The 13,228-nt window shown below is 38.2% G+C and overlaps 1 long non-coding RNA gene across 3 annotated transcripts in view; it reads left to right on the forward strand.

Moving 5' to 3' along the window:
* Positions 1-13,228, forward strand: part of LOC110344325 (uncharacterized) — a 377,838-nt gene that overhangs the window by 137,643 nt on the left and 226,967 nt on the right. For 2 of the 3 annotated variants that reach the window (XR_015451648.1, XR_015451650.1), the window contains exons 1-2: positions 6,526-6,606; positions 7,641-7,744. The exons of the other annotated variant lie outside the window; for it this stretch is intronic. This is a non-coding gene — a long non-coding RNA (uncharacterized LOC110344325). Of the gene's footprint in view, positions 1-6,525; positions 6,607-7,640; positions 7,745-13,228 lie in introns of those variants that run through there. 3 annotated transcript variants of the gene reach the window in all.

Genomic DNA, 13,228 nt, shown 5'->3' on the forward strand with positions numbered 1-13,228 from the left:
TTTTCTCCCTTGTTATTCAAAAGTTTATTTTTTGTTAAAGCAGACACATTTCTACTCCTCTGAAACACTCTTAATTACATCTTATTTAGTTATATTCTATTGGTTTTCTACTATGACCAGTGCTATGGTCAACCAAAACCAATTTTCTTCTCCACTGCCTCTTACTACTCTAATTTTATTTGTTAGTATTAGTGACAATATTTTGGAGTCTTAAGTGTACTTAGTGTTTACTGCTATATTTATTAGCTTCAGTTTCTCTCTCTCCCTCCCTCTCCTGTTTTCTCTGCTTCCTTCCTTCCCTCCCGTCTCCTTTCTCTCTAGTCAACTCCTATGCATTAAACAGCAAGCTTTTTGCTTTTCTTGTATTGTCCCTTTTCTCATCCAGTTTTTAAATTTTTTCTACAATTTTCGAGCATTTACCATTCTATACCATTATAATACTCTCATCCAATCCTTTAGTCTTATTTCTACAGGTAAATATACTCAGTGCCTATCCTAAAATATTTTCTCAAAACTTCTTCAGTTATATTTGTGGTGTTACTCTGAAGCTTATTATTGATAAATTCTTTAAGACAATTCTTTCTAATTCTGGAAATAATAGTCCCTGGGATCTTCCCTAAGACCTTTATATTGATGAAAATTTTGGGTAGATTTAAAACCATAGTTTGGATTTTCATTGTTTTGACTACTTTAAAAGTGCTATATTGTTTTCTAGCATGGACTATTGCTGTCAAGATGTCTAATGTACTGTGAAGTTCTTTTCCTATAAATGACTTGGGCATCTCCCATACTTAAAGAGTTTTTTCCTTGTATTTAAAGATTGATTCTTTGCTAGCAAATGTTTCTGGGTTAATACTTTATTTTCTATGGCAACACTGCCATCTTTATTCAATATAGATACAAGTTTTCTTCACTTTAGGAAATTTTCATTTAATTATGGTTTTAAAAGTTCTCTCCCTTTCTCCCTCCTTCCCTCTTTTTCTTCTCTCCCTTCCACTCTCCTTCCTTCCTTCCTTCCTTCCTTCCTTCCTTCCTTAACATGTCATATTGCCTTGTTTTTCTGTGTCTTTGACCTACCTGTTACCTTCATTCTCTTGTTTTTCACTTGAGTAGCTACTATTCATCCTTCAAGACCAAATTCAAATATTAGCTCTTTCATGAAGATACTTCTGATCTCTGGCTCTTTCCACAAACCTAAACTGTATTACTTATACCTGCTCAGTGCTTCTCAGTACACCTATATCTGTCATTTCATTCCACACACTATAGTGCAATAAACCCTTTCTCTGTGTTTTTGCCTCCTCTCTCACATTTTCTTTTGTATTCATATTTCCTACCATAATATATAATACTTTGGAGTCATGTAATGTATTTATTATTGAAAACCTCTCATTTGGATTTTAGCAGTATGGATGCAAGAAGAACATATAATCTATCCTATTAGCTAAATACCTTGCTCACAGTTGATAACACGTGTTTGGTAAAGTTGATGGATTTCTCTGCCTTTATTGAGCACAGTCTTGGTGAAATAGACCAAAGAGAAAAGTTCTAAGGCTTTAAGTATGAAGAAAGATGGTCTAGGGAAAAAGTTTCCCGAAAGAGATTTTTGGGAGACATAGTAGCTCTCACTAACCAGCTATAACTTTATAGAATAATCTTTATGAATTTGTGAGATGAGTTAATGGCCTAGGTAAATGTAATGACCCCTCACAGCTCTAAAATCTGACTCTAGATGATTATCTAGCTGTTGTTTTCAAGAAGCTATTTCAACAAATAACCTGGTACAGTGGGTTGGCAGCTTAAAGAGAATTCTGGACAAAATGATTAGCACCAAATATCTTCCCTGGAGACACAGATGCATGAATTCTCACCAGATGCTATGACCTTCATTTCATGCCAGCTCTCCTCCTCTTTTGAGCCTCCCACTTGTTCTGTTCCTCCCACCCACCATGTTCTTCCTCTCCCTCTGCCTGCCCATCCTACCTTCCCTCCCCCAGGCCCAGATCACATTGCTTCATATTTCTGCACTCTCTGTACTTCTGGTCCCAGGAATTATCATCATTACTACACTTCTTAAATATGAATTAAATTTATTTTTTATAATGAGATTTTTTAAAGGTCCCAGAAGGCTAAATTTATGTGTCTTTAAAATCTTTACATCCTTGTTAGGGACTGGCACTGTGTTGGGATCATAGTGAGTGGGTCTTTATCAGACACTTACAGGTTGATTGATCTGTGGTGGGTACCATTGTTACAAACGGGGAACATTAAGGTGGGGGTCATGGTGTGGTGGGAACAATTTCCAGCAGGCTTTCCCCTTGAAGAAGCTTCAAATTTCAGACCATTCATAGGCCTTTGCAATGAATTCAAAATCTGCCACAGATTCTCTTTATATAGTTTTTTATTTTCAAGTTATTAGTACTAGTTCATGATGGTCCTATGCTAAGAAGTGTTGGGGGTGGAAAAGATCAATTTGGGACCTGTGAGCCTTTCCCCTTGAAATTACACAGGGCTCATCTTTGATTATTGGCTCTAGTGCCTCTTGAACAAAGCCTGCCACTGTTGCTAAAATTGCTTCTGCCTCAATTGGACAGTTTCTTTTTCTCAAAATGAGCTACCTCAATCCTAATAGATTCCCACTGAGCTGATCTGACTGCTGCTGCTGTTTCTAAGCAGTCCACAGCGTTGCCATACTACTTGAAATGTTGTACCAGGTCATCATTAAAGCCTTTGCCTGCTCTCCATTGCACAGTCATGGGCAAGTCTGTCTGTGTGACATACTCCATGTCTGCTGGCAGATGGAGTCACCAAAAACAACCATTCTGGTTGCCTGCTAGAGAGCCACAATGAGAATTCCATTGACTACAGCTCAGTCGGGCAGGTGCTGAGCATAACAGATGTGCTGAATGGAGTCCTTCATTGCTGCAGGAGAGGGCATGTGCTGTCCTGTGGATTTTGGCTTAGGGCTCAATTTAGTGTCAGGAAATTCTTGGCTTATCTTACATGGAGGTCTTTGTCTGAGTGTGTCTCTTGACCAAATTTATTGAAGCAGTTATTCCTAGGTGCTATGCCATGTTTTCCTAAAAGCTTTTTGGCAGAAGATTCTAATTCGACTCTTCAATGAACTCCTTATAGATCATGAATCTTACTCCTTTTTAGATCTGGTATTTAATACTGTTTATTTTAATTCGACAAGTACTGAAGAACAAAGCCTGCCACTGTTGCTAAAGCCTTGATTATTGGGAATACAACTATGAAAAGTATAGATGTACACATGTTCTGAGATTTTTGTAGTCATTTTAATTATATTGGTACATGTTAGATGTATATAATGGTAACATTCATTATAGGGAATTTGTACTTATACATGATATGTTGCTTTTTTTTTTTTCATTCCCCTCCTCTTGCCTCCTTTCAACCCTTCTTCCCCTTCTTATTTACAAAAGCTTTGTTTCCATTTTTCCTTCTATTCTTTTTTGCTTGTTCTATCCTTCCTTTCCTCCTCTCCTCTCTCTTGTTCCCCATTCCATTTGAACATTTTCTACCCATTTCTCAAAATCTATTATACATTTTTGTCCTTATTTACACTTTCAGTATTTTCATCAGAGAAACAATGAAGTACTTAAACATGTGTGCTTGATTTATTTAACTTAAGAGTATGGACTGAAGGTGCATCCATTTACCAGAAATATCTCAAGCTTATCATTCTTTATGGCAGAGTAGTACTCCATTTCATAAAAAAATACATCTTCTTTATCCATTCATCAGTTGATGGACATTTGGGCTGTTTTCAAGATTTTTGCTTTTACAAACTGTGCTGTTTATAAACATGAATGTGCATATATTGCTGTGGCATGATGGTTTTAATTCTTCTGGGAAAATATCAACAAGGGGAATAGCTAGGTCAAAGGGAACCCCTAGTTTTAGTTTTTTGAGGAATCTCCACACTGATTTCCACAGTGGTTGTATCAGTCTACACTCCCATCAACAGTGGAGAAGGGTTTCTTTTTCACCACAGCCCCACCAGTATGTTATTGATTCATATTTTCATAATAGCCATTCTTTCTGGAGAGAGATAGAATCTCAGTGTTGTTTTAATTTGTATCTCTTGAATGACCAGTGATGTTGAACATTTTTTCATATGTTTATTTGCCATTTGTACTTCATCTGAGAAGTATCTATTCATTTCAGATGCCTATTTTTGGATAGGGTCTTTAAATTTGGGAGGTTCTGATTTTTTGGAGTTATTTATATACTCTAGATATTAGCCCTTTGTCTGAGAAACATCTGGAAAAATATTTTTCCCACTCTGTGGGGTTGTCACCTCACTCTTTTGGTGGTTACTTTTTTTCCTGTGCAAAAGCTTTTTAATAAGATGAGATCCCAGTTGTTGATACTTTGTAATATGTCCTGTGTGATTGCCATTTTGTTCATAAAGTCTTTGGCTATACCTATGTCCTCACGTGTTTCACCTATTCTATCTTCCAGCAGATTAAGTGTTTCTGTTTTAATACTTAGATCCTTGATCCATTTCAATTTTAGTTTAGTGTATATTGAGATACATGGGTCTAGTTTTAATCTTTGGCATGTAGAAAGCTAGTTTTTCCAGTACCTAGACAGAGCCCAAATCCATGTTGATTAATCCCAGCAAGCCAGCAGTAGATTTATGGATTATCCCAGCAAGCCTGCACCTTTAGTTCCACTGAAGTTCAGGCTGGTTTCTGGCTGTGAGGCTAAAACCTGAGTTGTTCAGCCTGCAACACTGTGCTTCCTGCTGGCTTGAATTCATCTCCCTGCCAGCTTCAGCTCAAGTCATTGACCTCCTGCAATTGAACTTGGCTCCACCTCGTCCTGACACTGGGAGCTGCCAAATGTGGCCAACCGTCAGCTGCTCTGAGTTCTGAACTCAGTTGGCCCTTCTCCAATATGATGACAGACCAATCATCCTCTTCTGGGGGACGTCTGAACTAGAATAACTTGCTAGACACTGCAATCTGCTGCATCTAGTGCTCCGTTCCACTGGTACATTTCTTTGGAGCCCTCTGGGGTCACCAGTAGTTGCCGTGTGTCTGCAGGTTTCAGTTACCCCTTTTGAGCAGTGAGCCAGGGCTCAGGGAAGAAGCCCTCCTTCTGTTTTGAGGTCCCTCTCTTTTCTCCCTGTGGGTTTCAATTCTCACTTCAGAGCCTTGCTGTGTTCTGAGGACTTACTTCCCTTTTTGTTCTCTTTCTTGTGTTGCTATATCCTAGCATCATGAAACCAGATCTCAGAGAGGGTGTTTCTCTGCTGTTCACCATTCTACCATCTGTGGTAGACCACCACACTGATTATGCCCAAAGCAGGCTGTAAGCAGTGCAGGCTGTAAAGAGTTACCCCAAAATTGAGATTGTTTATAGAAGTGAGTCTGGCTGAAGTCTACGTGCCACGGTCTGAGTGACTCTTACCCAAATTCTGTTCCCAAGGTTAAAACCTTCTTTACTAAAAGGACAAGGTTAATTATTAACCACAATCTATATTTTGTCTGTTCTGTTCCTAATTCATGAATGCTTTGTTTCTTTCTTTACAAGCCTTGGCTAAATCAACAATGTATCCATAGTCATTCCAAGTAGCCCCTTCATGTAACCCATTTACCTCAATCTTACTATGATGTCACCAATAAATATTGATGCTTCTGGGTATTCAGAGCCTTTGCTTACTCAAGCCTCTGTTTGCACAAGCACTGGTCATCCTGGCACCCCATATCTGTCTCTTTAATTTTGTCTCTAAGTCTTTCTTCTCACCACACATCATAGCACTGAGTAGGAGATTGGGATGTGCTGCAGAGTCTCTGATAGCCATCTTCCCAGAAGTTCTGTTCTGTGAGATTATAGTGGAAACTTCTATCATGTTTTCTGGAAAATTTATAATTTCTTTTTTATATTTAAATCATTAATTCATCTGGAATTAATTTTGATGTGTAAGAAATGAAATGGGGGTGCAACTCTCATTATTTTCTAAATACTCTTCCATTTGTCTATTTCTTGAGTAGCAATTTCTGATCCCTTTGCATGTGCAATATCCCTTTGTAATTGTAGAGTTCTTCCTTTGTGTTACAAGGCAATTTTTTTCCTAGTAGAAATCTTAACTATTATTTTAGTGATAAAACATTGTGTAGTTTCTTGAGGCTCAAAACAAAACATTTTATTCTAAAACCTCTTGTACCCATTTAAATTTATACAGTAAGTAAAGTAATTAATATTTATGATATAACAAAAAAGGGTATATTATTTTCTTTCTCTGTAATGTGGTTGTATATCTCTACTCATTACTCTCTTTTGTAATTATTGATTGTACTCTTAAAATTTTCCCAGATGAAGTATTCATGTGATTCCCACTGGGATTTGTTTTATATCTTTGCAATTCAGTTTGGTCTTGAACTTACTATGTATTCCAAGATGACCTTGTGAGTGCTGGGATTACAGGTGTGTGCCATAATGGCTGGCTCTCAGTGTTTATTTTGCTGATATATTTTTTCTCTTTCTGGTACCAGGGATGGAACTCAGGACCTTGTGCTTGCTAGGCACGCATGGCACCACTGAGCTAAATCCCCAGCCCTATTTTTTTTTGAGGTGAGTTCTTATTATGTTGTCCAGGATAGCCTTGAACTTGTGACTCTTTTTTTTTTTTGGTACCAGGGATCAAACTCAGGTCCTTGTACTTGCTCAGGAGGTGGCAAAACCACTGAGCTAAATCCTCTGCCCCTGCCTTAGCTTCTTTTTTTTTGGTACTAGGGATCAAACTCTAGGACCTTGTGCTTGGGAAGCAGGCTGCAAACCACTGAGGTAAATCCCCAGCCCCATACCTTAGCTTCTTAAGTTCTTAGTGCTTAGATAACAGGTATGTACCACCACACCCAGCTGTGTAGTTGAATTTGAAAGTAAAAGGAAAGACATAAAAAGAGAAAAGAAAAGAAATTAAGCAATGTAAATGAAGTCCTTATCACTAGAATACTCTGAAAGGAAAACCTGACAGAACTTGCACCAACTATATAAGTTCAGAGAGGTCTGTGTTTTGGTGGTATTACACAGTATTTTGTCCCAGAGACAGAATGTGAATTAGATTTTTAGTATTCATGTAAAGACTTAAAGATAAAGCAGTGTTTTAATTGCAATTTTTCATAAATTGAGCTCTTAAACTACTTGAATGATTGTATCATAAAATATGACTGCACTAAATTCAGCATGGATTTGTGTCTTTCTCTGTAACTACCATCCTGTTTTATTATGTGTCTCTTTATGGATCAACATAGTTTTCTTCAAATTACTGTATTGGAACTTGATAAATACACTTTAATGTCAGGTAGAGCTAATTCTCACTCATTATTTTTCTTTCTCTAGAATATTCCATTTTTTATTCCCACATGTCTATATTCCATATATACTATAGAGACAGTTTTGTCTAATTATTAAAAATAACTGCTGATACACTATTGAAATTCTTGAGATCTATAATTACTTTATGGTGAATTACATTTTAATATTGAATCTTGCAGGAGAAGAACAAGTTATGCTGTTTCACTTATTCACATCTTCTCTTTCATACTGTCACAGAATTTAATAGCTTCGTATAATATAATCTTGAATATTGTTAACTTTATTTTTAGGTTTTTAATCCATTTTGCTGCTACTTAAACAGAATCCTTTCTACCTCATTATTTTTCTTATACACAAGATGACTAATAATTTTTGCACAAAAGTTATGTACCAGGTGAGTTAATGCTATTGTTTTAAGTTTCTATAAGATTTTCTTAAGTTTCCAGTTATATAATCATATAAATTTTTATTAATTGATCACATCTAGGGATTAGCACAGCAAAGAAGGCTGTATAGGACATTTTTTTCTTTTTCAAAAATGAATTTCAGTTTGGATCAAATGTCTTCAGTGTCCATGCAGATGATAATATAATTTTTTCTTTGACTTTGTTAGTTGGGTGATTTATATGTAATATTTTATGTTCTTTGCATTAAGTCCACTTATTGATAAGGTGAGGAAATTTTTTCATATACTGTGTATGCAATTTATTGATATTTTATTTAGGATTATTGCAGTGGTATTTTACAAGTGATATTGGTCTGTAAATTTCTTTGTATAGTGTCTTGTATCAATTTTATATTTGTAATATGTTGCATGATATTCTTAATATTTTGAAATAAAGAATAAGTGATTATATATTACATATTTAGAAGATTGATTTAATCACTACTAAAAATCTAGAGACCAAATGACTTAATTAAATGCTCATTATCCTTTTTATGTTTATTGTTGCATTTATATTTTAACTTAAATTTAGTGTTTAGAAATATTTATTTTAGGAACAAGTAGCTTTTCTTCTTGGTTTTTGGACATTTGCATTTTTGCTACTTTTTTGTATTTTGATTTATTATTTTTAATTGACTAAAAATTGTACATATTTGTGGGGTACTATCTGATGTTTTCTTATGTATATACTTTATGTAATATTCAGATCTCTTCTGCTGGTGTTATTCTTTTTTTTAATTAAATTCTTTTATTGATACATTGTAGGTATACAACACAATTACATTTCTCATTGGGAATTGTACCTTTACATAATGCATCTTGGTTCTTATTTTTTCCCCATTCCTAGCCCTTGCTTCATGCCCTCCACCCTTCCCTATTTACAAAGACTTTATTTTCATTTTTTCCATTTCTCATCATTTTTCCTTTCCCTTCTTTCCTTTCCCCTGCCCCTCCCACTATCCCTACCCCTTTGGACCTTTTCTTCCTATTTTACATCATTGATTATTCATTCTAATCATTGGTACATTTTAGGTATACAATATAATGACATTCATCATTGGAAATTTGCACCTTTACATAGTCTCTCTTGGTTCTTATTTTTCACCCTTGCCCAGCCCTCCCTTCAACCCCTCCAGTCCTCCCTATTTACAAAGATTTTGTTCCTATTTTTCCATTTTCTCATATTAATCCCATTCCCTTCTATCCTTTCCCCTACCCCTCCCACTTCCTTCCCCTTTGCCCCTTTTCTTCCTATTTCACATTACCTATTATACATTTCGTCCTTATTTACACTTTCAGTTTCTCACATGAGAGAAACTATTCGATATTTATACATGTGTGTCCTATTTATTTCACTTAAGAGTATCGCCTCAATGTGCATACATTGAGCTATAAATGTCTATAATTTCTCATTTTTTATGGCTGATTAGTACTCCATTTTATAAAAAACCACATTTTCTTGATCCAGTCTCCAGTTGATGGGCATTTGGGCAGTTCCGAAGTTTTAGCTATTACAAACTGTGGTGGTATGAACACAGGCACACATATATCACTGTGGTATGATTCTTTTAATTCTTTGGGGAAGATGCTCAGCAGTGGAATGGCGGGGTTGTGACGGACCAGCCGTCACCAGTCAAAAGGTTCCTGAATGGGGTAAAGGAGGACTGAGAAAATAAGACAAAGAGACAGAGTCGGGAGGGCTCCCAAGACCCAGCGAGCAAGTTTATTTACACCTCTCTTTTATACACTCAGTGAGTTAGGTCATTAATCATGACCTTTATACAAAAAACACCTGCTTCCTTGTTTACTAGTTTTCAGAACATTCCCCGCCCTCAAGGGCTACTTTGTTTCATGAGGTTACAGAACATTCATCTTGTTTCTAAGGCAACCTCTGAAGGTAAGCATTGGAGTTGGCAAGGACACGGTTCCCCGTAATATAATCTCCTAACTATTTACAATGGAGGGTAAACTTAAAATGGAGCTTCTTTGGCTGACACCGCTCCCCACACAGGGTCAAATGGGACTTCCAGTCCTAGTTCTTTGAGGTACCTCCATACTGATTTCCACAGTGCTTGCACCAGTCTACACTCCCACCAGCAGTGGAGCAGGGTTCCTCCTTCCCCACAGCCCCACCAGCATTTGTTATTGGTTGATTTCATGATAGCAGCCATTCTTTCTGGAGTGAAGTGGAATCTCAACATTGTGTAGATTTTTTATGATCAAGGCTATTTGGAGTCCTATATGCCTCACTTATCTGTATGTCAAGCTCTTTTCCCCTGCTTGGGAAGTTTTCTGCCATTATTTCTGTGAAGAGATTTTTTATGTCATCTCCATGCTCTCCTATTTCTTCATTGACTCCAATCAGTCTTATGTTATTCTTCTTTGCATCATCTAGCAGCTGCTGGATTGATTTCTCATGTTCCCTTATAATCTTGAAGCAGTTTTTCTTTTTCTGGTCACTAATTACAATCTTATCTTCTATATCTGAAATTCTGTCCTCACATTGGCTCATTCTGCTGTGTAGACTTTCAGTGGAGTTTTTCATGTCCTGGAAATCTATTTGCATCTGTTTTATGGATTCCATTTGTTTCTTATATTGGGATTCCATCATGTTCCTGAGCTCCTCTCTAGATTTATTAATCATGTCTTGCACTAATGGCACAATTTCTCCTGTTATCTGAGAAATTATTTCTGATTTCTTTTTTTCCAGATCCCCTTTTGTTGCCAGTTCAGTGGGTCCAGGTTGTTGAGTATCTTAGTGTTCCATCTCATTTCCCTTTGGGGTTGCTGTAGGTGATCTGCGAGTCTTGTTTTGAGAGTTATTTACATGTTTTCTCATTTTGACTGGGATGGGGGGCTGTTAGCCCCTGCACGGATTACCTCCTCTGAGCTGGGAGAGGTGGGACAGGGGCTGCGAGCAGTGGTAGGGATGGTGACCCAAAAGCCCTTTCCTTTGGGCTGGGAGCAGAGGGAGGGATGGTGGCCGGGAAGCCCCTTCCTCTGGACCAAGAGCTGTGGGATGGCGGCTCAGAAGCCCCTACCTCTGGATCAGGAGCATTGGGAGGGATGGTGGCCTGGAAGCCCCTTTATGTGGGCCAGGAGCAGTGGGACAGAAGGTGGCCCAAAAGTCCTTTCCTCTGGGCTGGGAGCTGTGGGAGGGATGGTGACTCAGAAGCCCCTTCTTCTGGACCAGGAGCAGTGGGACGGTGGCTCAGAAGCCCCTACCTCTGGGCCGGGAGCAGCAGGACTTAGTACCTTGGTCTGGTGGCTTGGTGTCCTCTGTGTTTTTATAGTGTGGAACCAGGTGGCTGCCTGTCTGCAGCGGGGTGATTCAGCGTCTTCTGTGGGACTCAGGACCTCGGTAGGGCGTGCACAGACCTGCCTGTCTGCAGTGGGATGATTCAGCCTGTTCTGCATGACTGGGAACCTTGGTAGGGCATAGGCAGACCTGCCTGTCTGCAGAGGGGTGATTAGGCGTCTTCTGCGTGACTCACAACCTAGGTAGAGCCTCTGCTGGTGTTATTCTTAAACAACAGTCTGGTGCAGCTTATCAGAAACTGGTGATTGCTCACTCAAGTCCAAGTTTTCATCTTGAATACATCTCACTACATCTCCTATCCTTCCTTGAGTGTAGGCATGGTCATGTGTCTAACTTCTAGACATAAGAATAGGAATATAACTGATCTATATCAACTGTAGCCTTAGTTTTGAATAATTTCCATGCACTTTTTGTGGATCCGATGCCATTCTACATACTTGAGGTCAGGAATAAAAAATAATCAACTCTCTGCTGTTTTAAAACTTATAAGAGTTTGAAAGAAGATGATTTGAAAAGAAGGAAATTTGGGCAGGAAAACATTATTAAAATGCAGGAGTATATTATGTAGGCTATTTAGGAGATAGCATGTAGATTGTTTGGCCAGAATGTAAATGGAGATGAGGTAGGGGTGGTAGAAATTAAGGTAAAGTAGGCAAGGACTAGAGTGTGCAGGCTAAGGAGTTGTGTACATGGCCAAATAATGTTTTCAGGTGTGTGGTATCAATCAAGTCACTTTGATATGGAAAATTGCTCCAGAATTAGGTCCAGAGAATAGTTCAATGTTACGGTTTAGCTCCAGAAGGATATATTCATATCTTCAGCTCCTTCTGTCTTTGCCTTTTTCCTGGCTGCCATGAGTTGAGCAAATTTCCTTCTCCATGCCCTTTCACCATGCCATTTCTGTCTTGGAGCCAACCAACCATGGACTGAATTCCTTGAAACTGTGAGTCAACATAAACTTTTCCTTCTTCATCTTATGAGTATTGGGTATTGTATTCCAGTGATAGGAAATGTGACTAATTTGGAAAATTGGTACTTGGAGTGAGATTGTTGCTGTCACTATTCTTGACCCTGTGGCTCAGTAACCTTTGGAACTGTTTTATAAAAGGGGTTTGGAAAGTTTGGAGATGTGGACTAGGGAAGCCTGAGAATGTTTTAAACATCTTGGTGAGCAGCTCTGCTTAGAGCATAGAAGGTCAGAATGGTGATAGGAAAACAGATAGTAAAGACCAGGCTTATGAGGTTTCATTTGGGAAAGAGGACTATTTTGGAAATTGAACTAGAGATGTTACATGTTTTATTTCTGTGAAGAATTGTGTACATTTTGTCTATATTCTAAGACTTTGTATGAAGCTGAATATAAAGGTGGAGGCAATTTCAAGGCAGCCCAATGTTCAGGCAGTGGTATAGGTATTGGTGGATCTTTTTGGCTGGAGTTACAAAGAGAATCAGGGGCAAAAGACAGAACAGTAAAATTTGAAAATTTAAAGCTTGGCCAGAAAAGAAGTTTGTGTACATTTGGGGCTAAGGAGAGGAAAGCATGGATATTGAAGTATTAGCACTAAAGAGAAACCATGTGATTTGCATCAGGACAGTAGAAAAGATGGCTTGAAAGCCTGGAATTAGCCAGACCCCACACTTCACAAATTCAAAGGTGTAAGAAATTAAAGTCCTTTGAAAGACTTTGCTTTGAGAAAAGAGCCCCAAGGCTTACAAAAACATTTTTCTGAGGAAATCCAACCAGGCACTCAGAGGCTGCTGCAGCCATAATCTACAGGGGCCAGAATACTCCTCAAGTTGATAGCAGACATTGGCATCATCCATGTGGTGCTGATTTCTCAGGTATGCAGAATGTGAGTTATAGAGTCATGGACACTTCCACCAAGATTTCAGATGAAGTATTGGGAGGCCAATAAAAAATTGTATGATGAAGTTATAGCCCCTAACAGGAGCCACTGAGAGGGTAGGCTTCAAGCTGTGAGAGTGAATCTGAAGATTCAGTGGAGACCCCAGAAAGTTGGAGATGTCAGGAATGTGGCGTATCTACTGAGGAAAACCACAAGCACTCCATGGAGTCTCCCTAAAAGAGAACCATGTGGGCTACAGCCAGCAAG

The sequence above is a fragment of the Heterocephalus glaber genome, unplaced genomic scaffold, assembly GCF_053883595.1.
Source record: "Heterocephalus glaber isolate CG9 unplaced genomic scaffold, H.glaber_assembly_v1.0 deba00001429, whole genome shotgun sequence".
NCBI classification, from domain to species: domain Eukaryota; kingdom Metazoa; phylum Chordata; class Mammalia; order Rodentia; family Bathyergidae; genus Heterocephalus; species Heterocephalus glaber.